We start from the raw sequence: 15740 nt of genomic DNA on the forward strand, positions 1-15740 counted from the left end.
GATATGCAGGCCAAGTCCTTAATGCTTCTTACAGAAATCTTTTTCATATCGCACTACATTCTTCCTTGACCAAGGTATCTGCTCCCCGAGTTTTCTCGTCTGTCATTTGGCCAGTGTATTATATTACATTCATGGAGGTCTGGACGATGATGATGATGATGATTACATTCGCGTGTAAGTGCGAGGGGTTATGTATTTGTTCCTGTTTGTGACCATCAGAGGAATGGATGATTAACTTTTGGCCGAGAAAGATCGTAGTTATTCACCAAGTTCAAGGCCAGCTCATACAGTTTCGATCCAATATTGACAAGACTTGGCGGAAGGACTGAGGGACGGAAAAATGTGAAGCAGTTCTATTTTGAGAACAAGCAATCAAAGAAAAGCCACAGGACAGGATAAAAATGTTCGATCTTTTTAACTCAAGTATGTTTGATTCGATTTATGTTAGACGATGGGATGGTTTAAGGTTAGCCTTATTGCTTTTCAATCCTTAAATTTCCAGAAACTCTACCATAGACGATACCAGCCAGAATGTTCCAGTACTAGAACTTGACTCTCCCGAAACTGCCCCACTTAAAATACAGACAAGATACGTAAAATCCATCCTAGCCAATTTACATACCAACAAAGCTCCAGCCCCAGATGGAATTCCGCCAATTGTTTTGAGAAAGTGTTCCCCTGAACTTGCCTTTATTCTAGCTAAATTATTCAGACTATGGAAACGTAATTCTTTATTCCCAAATTCATGGAAAGAAGCCAATATCCACCCAATTCCGAAGAAAGGAAGTTCGTCTGACCCCTCTGATTACAGACCAATAGCTGTCACATCTTCTCTTGATAGGGTATTTGAAACTTTAATTAATAAGCACATTGTTAAAAATCTTGAATCCAACAATTTAATTAGTGATAGACAATATGGTTTTCGCCACGAAAGATCCACCATTGACATACTCAATCTCCTAACTCATACCATCTATCGATCAATTGATCTACATGGAGAAACTCATGCAGTAGCTCTTGATATTTCTAAAGCTATGGACAGAGTATGGGACCGTTCCCTGCTGTCCAAACTCCCTTGCTATGGACTAACCTCTTTTGTTCCTTTGATTTCTTCATAATTTAGTGACAGGAAAATAAGAGTTAAAGTAGGTGATGTATACTCCAATTTCCACTCAATTAATGCCGGCGTGCCGCAGGGATCAGTTCTGGCGCCAACCCTATTCCTGGTTCATATTAATGATCTCTTATTTGTCACCCACAATCCCATCCATTCATACGCAGATGACTCAACACTATATAGTTCATTCACACTCAGACACCCATTTACAAAGACTAATATCTCTACCTCTCAACTCAGTACAGCCATCTCCATAAATCAAGACCTATCTACGATCAGTGAATGGGGACAAAACAACCTTGTCTCTTTTAATGCTAGTAAAACTAAATATATACAATTTACTAATAGGTAGATATTGGAAGATTCGTACATTACTTTCAGTGCTACTAATATTCCCATCTCCAAAAGTATTGAAATTCTTGGCATCTCACTTAACAATGCCCTCAGCTGGACCTCTCATGTCATATCACTTGCTAAAACCGCCTCAAAGTAACTTGGATTATTGTATAGAGTCCGTAACTTCTTCGCTGATGAGCAGTTAGCTATAATTTATAAGAGTCATGAGGGCTTTCAGCTTGAATATTGCTCACCCTTGTGGAATGGATGTGGAGAGGTTGCATTAAAACAACTAGAAAAAATTCAGAATAAAGCTGTTAGAATTATTAACAACCCTGCCATTACAAACAAACTACCTCCCCTGCAAGTAAGAGGGAATATTGCCTCCCTTGCATTATATTACAGATATTTTTTTGACAAATGCTCAGACGAATTTGCGTCCATGGTGCCACCTCTCCATGCCTTCCCTCGTGCTACACGGGCATCTGGTAGCGCTCATGACTAGCATGTCACTCAGCCATATTGCAGAACTTCTGCCTATCAGAATTCTTTCATTCCCCGAACTACATCTCTCTGGAACTCACTTCCCCAGAGTTGTTTCCCTCCAAATTTCAACCCACAGCTGTTCAAGTCTAACTGTTACAGATATTTTATGAACAGAGGACACCAGTAATCTGGTGAATGGATTATATTTTTTAATAATTTGTTTTTCCTTCCTCCATTCTGTTATTAAAAAAAAGAGAAAAAAAAAACTCATGGAAACAGATATCATAATCACTGTCTTCTGTAATAAACAGCCTCCAAAGGGCCATTAGGTCTGTTGCTGTTTGCTATCCTTTAGACATACTAGTTTAGTTTCAGAATAATAGGTCAAAGGTCAAGGTCACAGGGTAAGGTCACCTGAAGCACTTTTGATCCGATCTGAACCACACCTGGACGATGGGTGAAGGGTCACGTAAAGATGAAGCTGTGCGATTTTGAGAACATTTTGCTAAAGGCCAAGGGCACAGAGCAGGATCAGAGGTTCAGGCCCTTTCACACGAAGGACCAGTCCTGCCCCAGCACGTTGCTCATCAGTTTTCGAAGCATGGTGGCGAATCATTCTATAAACAGTTGATCAGGAAAAAGGAAAATGTTTCAACTCATTGCGCCAACATGGTAATTTTCTAACATATTTTCATTGCTACAACTCCAAAATCACAGGTGTCGAATAATAATGTGGACGGACGTTTAGAATGGCTCAATGAAGCAGATGCTGCATTCAGTGGGCATTTCCTTTTATTCCTTTTCTCCTCCTCCTCCTCCTTCTTTTTCTTCTGCTTCTTATGTTTTTATTATTATTATTATTATTATTATTATTATTATTATTATTTACTTTTATTATTATTATTATTATTATTATCATCATCATCATCATTATTATTATTATTATTATTATTATTATTATTATTTACTTTTATTATTATTATTATTATCATCATCATCATCATCATCATCATTATTATTATTATTATTATTATTATTATTATCATCATCATCATCAACAGCATCATTATCATCATTATTATTATTATTATTATTATTATTATTATTGTTATTATTATTATTATTATTTTTATTATTACTATTATTGTTGTAGTTATTATTATTATTATTATTATTATTATTATTGTTATTATTATTATTATTATTATTAATTATTATTATTATTATTATTATTATTATTATTACTATTATTTCCTCTTCCTTACGCCTAGGACTGATCCTACACTCCCTTCTCTGTCTTTTTTTCCTTCATTCTTTCCTCTTCCTTCTGCCTATGGGTGACTACACTGAGTGACAATCCAAATGGTTTCCTGTACACCAGGAAACCATTTACTACACTGGGTGGTAATCATATAACCAAATTATGACGCCTGGTCGTTTAGTGGGTAATAAAGGCTCTCCAGTCGGATTGAGCCTGTGCAGGTCTATATCCAAGAGATGGTTGGGGTTTATTGCTAGCGCACTGCCACTCAGGGATGAGTGAGGCTGGTCACTTATCCTACATGTCAGGACCAACTCGCCTAGCTCCGGGCTCCTGCGCTCCTCATTGGGGAACGCAGGATTAGATGATGATGATTATGATGATCTTTATTGTTATTATTACGTGAGTGATATGAGGTTCTCTGCAATGGAAGTGCCTGTGGGTGAGATGAAACTTTACTTTTCAGCAAAATGGACCGGGAACCTTTCATTAAGTGGTTGTGGTAACTGACGGGACGAATATATGAGGAGAGGATGCAGGATTTCTCGCAAGCAACTAAGGTTACGATTATAACTGTTTAAAGCGAAGAATGTTATGGGAAATGAAATGGTAAGAAATTTGAAAAGAAATGAACATATGACTGCTATACTAACTTATTCATGGTCAAAGGTAGCCACAAAGATAATATTTTTGCCTGTGTATGTATGTGGGTGTGTTTATTTGTATACGGACAGTTGCTGTTTATATAAATACTGCTGAAGTTGGGCCACCTTGTAATAATTCTCATTTATCCATTAGGCCATATTGTAGTTCAGTACATTTAAGGATAGATAACCAACCTACTTTCCTTGGTAGCATTACATGATGAACCTCCAGTCGCCTCTTGGAGATCGTGCTGATGCAAGGATATCACTCTGACTAGGACGTTTTAACCATTAGATCACCAGGCGCATCTTTACTTAAAACAAACGTAAGAAAGCACGGATGGACTAAGGCAATACCAACATCCATAAACACACTCACGCACACAATGCCGGGATACAAATATGGACACAGTATTGAGACATATTACACCAAAGTACAACGGCTATACCACGTTGAGTACACCGCTTCCCATCCGATCAGCGAAGTTAAGCAACGTTGGGTCTGGTTAGTACTTGGATGGGTGACCGCCTGGGAACACCAGATGCTGTTGGCATCACTACGTGTCAAGTGGGGTTGGTGGAGGATTAGTGCACCTCCCTGTAAAACAATTAACTCTAAGCCCTTGGCCACCCCGGTTGGGATGCATGGCGTCTGGCAATGAATGAATGAAAAACATGGCTTAGTCCCGCACATTCCGATGTTGCACACACACACCACTCCATACCTGGCCAGTGGCATTACCTAAATTAGTATCTTTATATGAGTAAAGCTCTGTGCCAGGTTAGCCTAAATGGTGTTCTAATATAAAATGAAGAAGTTTTAGGTAAGACTGTTGTTCAAACAGTAAAGAAAACAAATTAGCGCAAGAATGCGCAAAATCAGCTGATCAGTTGTTTAGTCTATGATTCTGCTGCTCTGCACCAGGGAATGTAAGTAGTATCTGTGCTTTTAGTACTGCATGATGGCCACCTATTTTAGTAAAGCAAATCAGGAAAAGAAAAGGGATAACGGTAGAAAGCAGGATGATGATTTCTATCAAGAACTGGTTGAAATGGAGACTTACAATAAACTGGTGGAACGAGTAATTAGACTAGAGATGGCTTTTCAGAATGAGACTGATGAAATTAAGAAATAGATGCACTTGCAAAAGGAAGAAACAGAAAAATTAGAAAAGGAAGTCAACACGAAAGACACAACAATAGATGAGCTGACAGCAGAAATGGGTTCACTTATGAGGAAAATTAGTGAAATGGCAAGTACAGTAGTCAATCATTTGAGTATTGTGGAAGAGTTAATAAATGATCCAGAGACAATTAGGCAAGTAAGTAATCGGATAAATCAGAGCAGTGATATTGAGGAGAAGATAATACAGGTGAATGAAGCTTTGCAAAGCTACAAAAATGATGTGGAAACCACTTATGCTGAAATGGTAAAAGTAAAGAAAGACTAAACAAAGGTGGAAGAAAAAAGCACTAAAAAGGAAGTGAAAAGAATAATCCAAAACAATCCTAAATTAGTCAGAGATTCAGCAAATATCAAGAAATCTACAGTGATCACTGGTATAGAAGAGGAAGAAGTAAGAAACAAGATCTCGAGGGACAAAAAGGAGATGGCAAATGTAATGAGCATACTGAAGGAAGTATCAGAGGAAATCTGTAGTAAAGACATAGAGGAACACAAAAGGTTAGGTAAATATGAAACAAGTCAAGGCCTCTAAAGGTAACCTTCCAGAGTGTAAACACTGTGGAGGAGATATTAAAAAATGCAAGGAATCTTATGGAAAAAGAGTTTAAAAATGAATGGATAAAAAGATGCCTAACACAAGAGGAACTGAAATTACTGAAAGAGAAGAGGGAGGAAGCAAAAACAAAAAATGAGGGAAGATCAGAGGAGGAGAAGAATACATTTTTTTTACAAAGTAACTGGATTGCAGGTATGAAAGTGGTACGTAAACAGGAGGAAACAAAAAGTAGGAAGGTAGTAAAACCAAGTCATGACAAGTATATGAATAAGATGATTAAGTTGTAATCAGATGTGGATGGAATGGTATCTAAATTATTAGAGATGAATGATTATATCAGAGAAAATGAAACACATATAAAATGCCTAACTGAAACAAAATTAACACCAAGGATATCATATGACATCCTAAACTTAGAGGAATACAGTATATGGAGAAGAGATAGGAACTTAAAAAAAGGAGGAGGAATTATAATTTTAACAAAGAAAAATCTAAAAGTCAAAGAAATAGAAATAGATATACCCTCACAAGTAGAACTGATTGCAGTAGAGATCAATACATCTGAAGGGAAAGTAATTGTAGCCAATTTGTACATGCCACCCAGATCAAACACATGGGAAAAGAGGCGAATATGAGGATCTGGCAGAGAGCACAATTCAGAGTTTAAGAGCATTACTACATAGAATGGAAGAGAAATCGGAAAGAATTGTACTAACTGAAGATTTTAATACAAATATAAATTGGAACAGACTAGATATAATAAGCCAAGAAAGCTGTTGGGACCAAAAGCTCCTGTATCTCGGGCAGGAGTTTTTCCTAATGCAACAGGTAAGGGAAAGCACCAGAAAAAGATGACTCGATGTACCCTCGATGCTAGATCTTATACCGTATTTACTACGCAAGAAAACGATATTGACAATTTAATATATCACCCTCCATTCGGCAAAAGCGACCATGCAGTACTAAATTGAAACTTCAGGATTGCATATGACATAGTTAACAGCAATGAAAGTTACAAAAAGAGCCTAAACTATAAAAAGGGAAACTATCATGACCTAAAAAAGTATTCTTAGAAACTGATTGGGAAAAGGAGCTTAGAGGACAAGATTTAAAGGCTATAAATAAAAAATTATGTGAATTTTATGAAATAGGAGTCCAGAAGTACATTCCACAGCACAAAGAAGCAGAAAAGAAAATAAAGTAATTGTTCAATACAGAATGTAAAAAATCAAAAGAAAAAAGAGATTTGTTGTTGAATAGATACAGAAGACTCAATAGTGAAAGGGCATATAACAACTATAAACAGGCAAGAAACGATTATACAAGAAAAAGGAAGGAAGCCCAAAAACAGTTTGAGGAGGATCTCATAAATAAAAGTAGTGATCAACCAAAGCTATTTTACAGCTACATCAGAAGCAAAACCAAAGTAAAAGAAAAATACAATCCATTTCGGATGAAGGAATCACCTATACACAAGAGAAGGATATTTGTGAAGCACTAAATAAGAATTTCCAATCAGTTTTTACAGAAGAAAAAAAAATTGAGAGGGATTATGTGGAACATGCATGCCCACACATACTACCAGATATACAAATATCAGAAAAAGAAATACAGGAGGAGTTAAGTAAATTAGACAAAGGAAAAGCAAATGGTCCTGATGAAATTTCATGTTGGGTGCTACATGAATGTGCAAAGGAGTTAAGTAAACCATTACCTTTAATTTTCAAGAAATCCTTGAGACAAGGCAAACTACCTGATACTTGGAAGAAAGCAAACATTGTTCCCTTATTCAAGGAAGGGAATAAACAAAATCAACTCAACTACCGACCATTATCACTAACCAGTGTTGTAAGCAAGTTATTAGAAAAGCTTATAAGAAAAACTTGGGTAAATCATCTAGAAGAACACAATATGATAACAGAAAGACAGTTTGGTTTCAGAAAAGGAAAATCATGTGTTACTAATCTGTTGAACTACTATGACAGAGTAACAGACACATTACAGAGAAGAGATGGACGGGTGGACAGTATCTATTTAGATTTCAAGAAAGCATTTGACACATTACCACACCAAAGACTTTTATGGAAACTGTACCATCAAGGAGGAATTCGAGGCAAACCGTATTGTTGGATGCAAGATTTTCTCAGAAAAAGAGAAATGAGAACAGTGCTAAGGGGAAATTATTCATCATGGAAAGAAGTGACTAGCGGAGTTCCACAGGGCTCAGTGCTGGCACCAATCATGTTTTTAGTGTATATAAATGATACAGACAGTAGCACTGGAAATGAAAGCTATCTAAATGTGTTTGCTGATGATGCAAAAATACAAAGGAAAATTACTAAAACAGACTTTTGTAAAGAGCTACAAGAAGAATTAAATAAACCTCATGAACGGAGTAATACATGGCAAATGGAATTCAATGTGGACAAGTGTCATGTAATCAAGTTTGGTAAAAGTGGAAAAAGACCTGATTGGGATTATAAGTTAGGAAATAAAACCCTACACACATCAGAAAGTGAGAAGGACCTAAGTGTGATTATCAATAACAGACTGTCTCCGGCTGACCACATCAGAGAGAAGGTATGGAACATGTATACACTGCTTCAAATATGAAAATAACATTCACATACATAAACGAAGACATGCTAAGAAAGATAATAACATCATTCATCAGACCAACCCTGGAGTATGCATCAGTAGTCTGGAGTCCTTATCTCAAAAAACACATAGATAAGATTGAAAAAGTACAAAGGGCCGCTACAAGATGGGTACCAAGCTTAAGGGATCTAAGCTACGAAGAAAGACTAAAAAAACTGAATCTACCAACACTACACGAGAGAAGGAAAAGAGGTGACATGATTATGCTAAATAAAAGCATATCAGGGAAGGAGAAAATAGACATAAATGATTACATAACCTATGGGTATGCATCAACAAGAGGACATTGCAAAAAAAAAAAAAAAATGCATAAAAAGAGAGGCGATAAAGACGTAAGGAAATTTAGTTACCCAAATAGAGCAATTGATCAGTGGAATGCACTACTGAATGAATTATTGTGTGCCAAAACAATTCACAAATTTAAGGATATGTATGACAGTAGGAGCTTGACTCATTCCTCTAAAGATACAATTAGGTAAGAACACACACACACACACACACACACACGATCTCAGGTTTCGCCAAAGAATAAAGCAAATGTGCATTTTCTTCCTGTGCAGTCAGAGAAAACTTGAAGACTGCATACCCATTGCGATATGCACAACAATTTCAAACAGTTACAAAAAAATATTATTGAGTCATAAAAGAAGCTTGTATTCCGACGTAAAAGCCAAATGGTTGCAATGGTGGCATATGTGAAGAGGTGATATCCCAGGATACACTCAGTGTGCAGCAGCAGCAGTAGTACTTCGTAGTAGTAGTAGTAGCAGTAACTCTTCAATATATTTTAATTCCTATATTTCGTAGTTTAGGACACTACATAGATATTAATAATACAGAAACTTAAAAATATGATACATTAGTAGATGACTTAAATATAATACACAGTGATATGATATTCTGAACACACAATCATTTATCATATACGCTGCAGTAGTTGTAATAATATAACTTTAGCTCTGGCTTGAGCCTTCGTTGCTGATACGCAGGCAGAGGCAGCAGCAGTGGCAGTAGCTACAGTTAATTAAAACTTTAACTTTTGCAGTTACCATGTTATCCTGATCATTGCTTATATAGTAAAATAAGGAAATAAATGAAATTCTAAGAGGCATTACAAACGATTCTTGGACGTATTAGGCAATATAACTTACTCATATAAAATTAGCTAATAAAAAAGATATAAAAACAGACAGTTATAAGACTGAAAATTTCTATAATCTACAGGAACAAGTTTGAACACAATTAATAGGATGATCTAAAATAAATTTTGTTCATAAAAATTGAAAAAGAACTGAAAAGATCTTTTACATAATAAAAGACTAGCAAGAGACTAAAAATCTACATACGATTTTTTTTTTTTCGAATAGTAGTAGTAGTAATTACATAATGGGAGATCATTCTACGATATGAATCAAGGTATCAAAGCCATATCTGCCCTCCTTCCCATATTTGGTATCCTTTTTAAGTTTTAGAGGAGGCTGACCCTCTTAAATTAATAGTGGAAAAATTTATATAGTGGACAACACTATCAAGGAACCAGACGAACTGACCATAACAGTTTCACTGAAATCCACGTAATGACCTTCCCCTATTTCTGATCATATTTATTTTCGGCAGGGGCTGACCCCAAGAATCATTGGGGGGGCCACGCTCCTCAAATATTGAATTACAGATGAGAGTCTTGTGTATAACATGTAGTAGAATATTACAGACATATCTGCCATCCTTTCACTATTTCTGAGAATTTTTCATTAGGTGAGAGGGGCTGACCCCCTAAAAATTATGGCTGGAAAATTGCAAATAGTGAACACCTAAGCGGTAATCAGATTTACTCACTCGGGAAGTTTCATTCAAATCCATTTAATAACTGGGAGGAGTAACACACACACACACACACACACACACACACACACACACACACACACACACACACACACACACACACACAGGCAGACTCATGCGCAACGGTGTAGGGCGAGTTGCCGGAAATGATTCTATCCTGCTTTGCGAGATGATAACCCTGCTGATGTGGTAGGAATAATGAAGCGTAAGAAGAATATAGATGACGATAAAAAAGTTAATGCATGCAGACACATCTCGACAATTCAGCACCTAAGGACACCCAGGAAATTAAACACACACACACACCCACACACACACACGTTCTGGCTCTTGATGAGGTCAAACGTGGCTCTTTGACCCCCTAAAATAGCCAGAGCCAGTTATTGACCAGTTCCTCCCATCCCCACCCCCGCTGCTAGAGACACTTTGCGCTATTGATAAACATCTCTCTTGTGAAAGTGAATAACAAGTGAATGTGAACGCATTAATTAAAGTTTAACCTTATGAAGTGCAATGAGTGAATCAAACAGTGAGTCAGAATGAGCTGGGCAGAGTCCGCGGTTCAACTGTTAGCAGCAGGGAATGCCGTATCTTACACCAGAAATCAGCTCTATCGCATAGAAAAAAAAAAAAAAAAGAATGGGTGGCCCGTATAAGTTAGTGGTCAAGGGTTTTTCACGTCCGTGGCCCGGGGAAGGTAGCAGAAAATAAGAGTGATATAAAAAGTGATAACGAAACAGGGGCGAAGACATAATAATAATAATAATAATAATAATAATAATAATAAACTACAAACAAAAGGTGTCAATTATGTGTTACGACCTGCCGACACTCCGACTATGAAATGTTAACTCGTTGCCCAACAAAGGAGTTAACGGCCCCTGCTGAGTCAGTTAACAGTAAGGTGACTGCAGTAACAAAAACCTGGTAAATTTCATCCGAGATCTGTGCCATAGCTGATTACCGTTTGTTTTATCGTCTTCGGACATCAAAGCGTGGAAGAGATGTAGCACTGCTTTGTCAAAGGTCAGTACGTCTAGTGTAGCTCTTCATTCAAGTGTCTAATGGTGTACAGGCTTTATAGGTGGGGGCCACACCACATCACTCACCACGGAGAGCTGCCTCCAAAATTTATGACATGGTTTACCACGGAGAGCTGCCTACATAATTTATGGCATGGTTTATCACCCACTGCACTCCACCTACAAAGACCTGACCCAGGAACATATTACTGACACCTCTGACACGCACAGAACAAAATACTATCTATTTATCTATCTATAGCCAGATGCCTTAATTCCGTAAGTGGTGATTACAAGCACATTGCCTCCATGTCGCCTTGTCCCCCGCCATTTCGACCCAGTTCACACTTTCCTCTCTCACATCCCTCTCCACTCCATCCCTCCATCTCATCCTCGGCCTCCCCCTCCCTCTCTCTCGCTCCACCTCACTTACATATATTCTCCTCGTTAGTCTCTCGCTCTCCATTCTCTCCACATGACCAAACCACCTCCGTGTATTTCTCCTAAAGCAATCTGTCACCTTTACATCCACATCACAACGCTCGTTCACTTCCTGATTTGTCAGTCTGTCTCTCCATGTAACTCCACATTCTCCTCTCAAATAACTTCGACTGCACTCACTCTTGACTCACATCCTTCCAGTACGGTCCAAGCTTCGCTACAATATGTTGGAGTTATCACAGTAAAATCATGAAGTGACTTCTTTACTTTCATATTCACTTCCTCTATTGTCACTGGTTTAAACAAACCAGACAACTTTCTTCCCTGTTGTACCCTTTCAAGCACTTCATCCTCTAAACTCCCATCCTTTCTCATCACTTCAGTGCACTTATATCTTCCATTTCCTCATCATCCACCCTCACTGTGCCCTTAGTAATTTCATTTTTCTCGAAGACCAAAACTTTACTCTTTCGTACATTCACTTCAGATAGCGTTTCTTACACACTCTCCCAACACATTCACCAAGCATTCCAGTTCCCTTTCGTCTTCACTTAACAATACAATACCATCTGCAAACAACAGGACAGGAAGTTTCCAAACGGATTAGGACCGTCCCAACATCCACAGCCCTACCTTGTACCGGTATTTCTTTTATAACCCCATCCATATACAAATTGGACAGCCATGGAGACGTGACACATCCCTGTTTCAGTCCAACATTCAGATGGAAAATTCACTCAATTCACCATCCACACCCACTGCATCCTTAGCTCTCTCATACATACTCTTCACAGCATTCAACAGCCACCCATTTACTTTATATAATCTTAATATTTTCCACATTCTTTGTCTATCCACTCTGTCATATGTTTTATCCAAATCCATGAAGGTCGTACACAACCTCTTTCCGTTCTCTAGAAAATTTCCATTGAAGACATTAGGATGAATATATGATCAGCACAACCTTATCCTTTCCTAAAACCTCCCTGTTCCTCTCCAACTTATTTCTCTGTTATTTCCCTCACTCTGTCAAAAAGTATCCAACCATCTACTTTTCATATTACACTAAGAAGACAAATGCCCATGTGATTACTACACACATCTTTTTCCTCTTATTCATACCTGACTTCAAATCCATTGGAACTCTGCCTTCCTCCCAGGCCAATCTGCACATCTTTCATATCCATTCTACTACTATCTCTCCTCCATGCTCCAGCATTTCACCACACACTCCAGCTTTTCCTGGGGCTTTCTCCATTTTGACTTTCTTCATTGTTTTCATTACTTCCATCCTACTGATCTCTTCCTCTCTTCTCATCTCCCTCCTTCTCCCAGCCATTCCCCATCCACTTACACTCCCAGCACTTTCTTTTTCATTGAATAACAATTCCTTAAAGTGTTCTCTCCATCTTTTTTTTTTTAAATGCGGGGAAGAAGAAACCAAAGGCTGAGCCCGCACAACGTTCCTTCCAAGAAAAACGCAAAAACACACAGAGCAAAATTCAAGATCCATTCATTTCGAGATGCCTGGACGCACTGCGTTTGAAAGACTGGAGATCATAGGAAGCAGGAAATACAGACAGAGAAAGACAGGTCCAGAGTTGACTTGTTGCATAAATGAAGGACTGAGAGTAACAGTTAACTCTTGCATTAGACAGTTGGACAGAAAAGGGATGAGAGCTTGTTGCTAGACGGGTGCTACGCGCCCGTCGCAGAGGTGGAGGGATGCAAACAGACAGTTCAGAGGAGCAGTGAACGTTGAAGTAGCGATAGAAAAGAGATAAAGAGGCAACAGTGCGGCGAAGAGACAGAGGTTGAAGGGAGGCAGTAAGAGGAGGAGAGTTGATGAGATGCCTTTGACTCCGTCCTAGCAAGAAGAGCTGTATGTGGAGAGCCTCCCCACACATGAGAGTTGTACTCTACACAGGGGCGAATAAAACCCGTGTATAAAGTCAACAACTGTGCAGGGGTTAAGAAGGCACGGAGTCGGCTTAGCACACCTAATCTCTTGGAAGCAGTTTTACAAGAGATGCAATATGATCTTTCCAAGATAAGTCCCGTGTGAATGAAAACCCAAGCATGTTCAAGGATGATGCAGGATTGGGCCGGATATTATTAAACACTAGTGGGTACTCCTGTGGAAGATTTTGGCGGGTTGATAGATGTAAAAACTGAGTCTTTGATGCATTGAAATCAAGATTATTTTTACCCCAGTCAGAGATATGAGCCAAGTCAGACATTAGGTGTGCCACAGCCTCATCCCTTGTTTGTTGTAGTAACTGCTGAGATGGAAATTGTGGACACCAAATGGAAATATGAAGGATGGAATCATCAGCATATAAGTGCGTAGGAATAGATGACCAGCACTGAAGATCATTGATGAATAAAAAGAAGAGAGTTGGTAATAGGACAGAGCCCTACGGAATAACACTGTTGATAGATCAAGGAGAAGAACGATGGCCATCTACAACAGCAGCTAGAGAACAACCAGAAAGGAAACTATAGATGAAAGCACAAATAGAATGATAGAAACCGTAAGAGGGCAGTTTGGAAATTAAAGATTTACGCCAGACTCGATCGAAACCTTAGAGATATCGAGTGCAATGGCAAAGCTTTCGCCAATGTTCCGAAAGGAGGATGACCAGGATTCTGAAAGGAATGTGAGAAGATCGCCAGTGCAGCATCCCTGACGGAACCCATGCTGACGATCAGAAAGAAGGTTGTGATAGGAAAGATGCTTTTCTGCTAAGAATAGACTCGAAAACTTTTGAGACACGGGATGTTAAAGCAATTGGATGATAGATGGTTGGGAATGGTCACCCATCTTTGGGACTGGCTGAATGAGAGCAAACTTCCAGCAAGAAGGAAAGGTACAAGTTGACAGACAAAGGCAAATGAGTTTACCTAGGCAGGGTGTAAGCATAGAAGCACAGTTCTTGAGGACAACAGGAGGGACTCCATCAGGCCCATATGCCTTTTCAGTATTGAGGCAAGTGATGGCAGAAAATACATCAACTGAAAAATTTTAATGTCAGCCATGAGGAAGTCAGAGGGGGGAAGTGATGGAGAACAGCACCGGAATCGTCTAAGGTGGAATTGGAGGAGAAAGCCTGAGTGAAGAGATCTGCTTTATCAGTAGAAGAAATAGATACAGAGCCACCAGAGTAGAAAAGAGGAGGGAAGAATGACAAGGTAAAGTTGTTAGAAAGGTTTTTGACAAGGTGCCAGAAGTACCAAGAAGAATTCGAGTTGGAGAGTTGAGAGCATTTAGTACGGATGAAATTATTTTTAGCAGTGTGAAGAACAGATTTAGCACGATTCCGGGCAGAAGCATAAACAATATGTGATTCAAGGGTGAGTTGGTTCCGGTACCTTCTACAGGCCCTCTCCTTGTTGCAGACAGCATTAGAACAAGAGTGATTAAACCAAGGCTTTCTTGCAGTAGTCAAAGGATATGAGAAAGGAATGTATGCTTCCATGCCCGAGAGAATTACCTCCATAATGAACAAGGTCCACCCAGATGGCTCCCAGCCATGGAAACAATAATCATTCCAGGGATAATCAAAGAAGTACTGTCTGAGGGCCTCCCAATCTGCAGCTCCAAAGTGCCACAGACGACGTTTTTTTGGAGGGTCCACAGGCCATACCAGAACGATAGGACAGGTTAAAGTAATAAGGTTATGACTGGAGAAGCCCAATGGAAAGAATAGATTAACAGTGTAAGCAGAAGGATTAGTTGTAAGGATGAGGTCAAGTATGTTGGAGCTCTCTCCAAGGCGGTCAGGGATACGGGTAGGGTGATGTACAAGCTGCTCTAAGTCATTAAGGATAGAAAAGATGTAGGCTTGTTCACCAGGTGGATCAGTGAAAGGAGAGGAGAGCCAAAGGTGGTAGTGAACATTGAAATCTCCCAGAATGGAGATTTCGGAGAAAGGAGAAATGGGTAGAATGTTTTCCATCATAGAAGTAAGATAGTTGAAAAATTTTTGATAGTCAGTAGAGTTAGGAGATAAGTAAACATCACAGATATATATAGTCAGAGAATGACAGGAGGGCCGAAGTCAGAGAGCAGAGAATTCAGAGGAATCAAGTCCAGATGCACGCGAGCAAGATAGGTCGTTGCGTACATAAACACAACAGCCACCTTTGGCTTTGAAATGAGTATAGAGATAGTAGGAGAATACAGAAAAG

General features: G+C 38.8%; 1 non-coding gene across 1 annotated transcript; it reads left to right on the plus strand.

Moving 5' to 3' along the window:
• The first annotated feature begins 4279 nt into the window (after window positions 1-4279).
• LOC145396646 (5S ribosomal RNA) lies at window positions 4280-4398 on the plus strand. Its single transcript, XR_013896806.1, has one exon. It is a non-coding gene; the product is annotated as a 5S ribosomal RNA (ribosomal RNA).
• Window positions 4399-15740: the final 11342 nt, after the last annotated feature.

The sequence above is a fragment of the Coenobita brevimanus genome, chromosome 38 (assembly GCF_032717465.1).
Source record: "Coenobita brevimanus isolate Jiangsu-jjx chromosome 38, ASM3271746v2, whole genome shotgun sequence".
Taxonomy (NCBI): domain Eukaryota; kingdom Metazoa; phylum Arthropoda; class Malacostraca; order Decapoda; family Coenobitidae; genus Coenobita; species Coenobita brevimanus.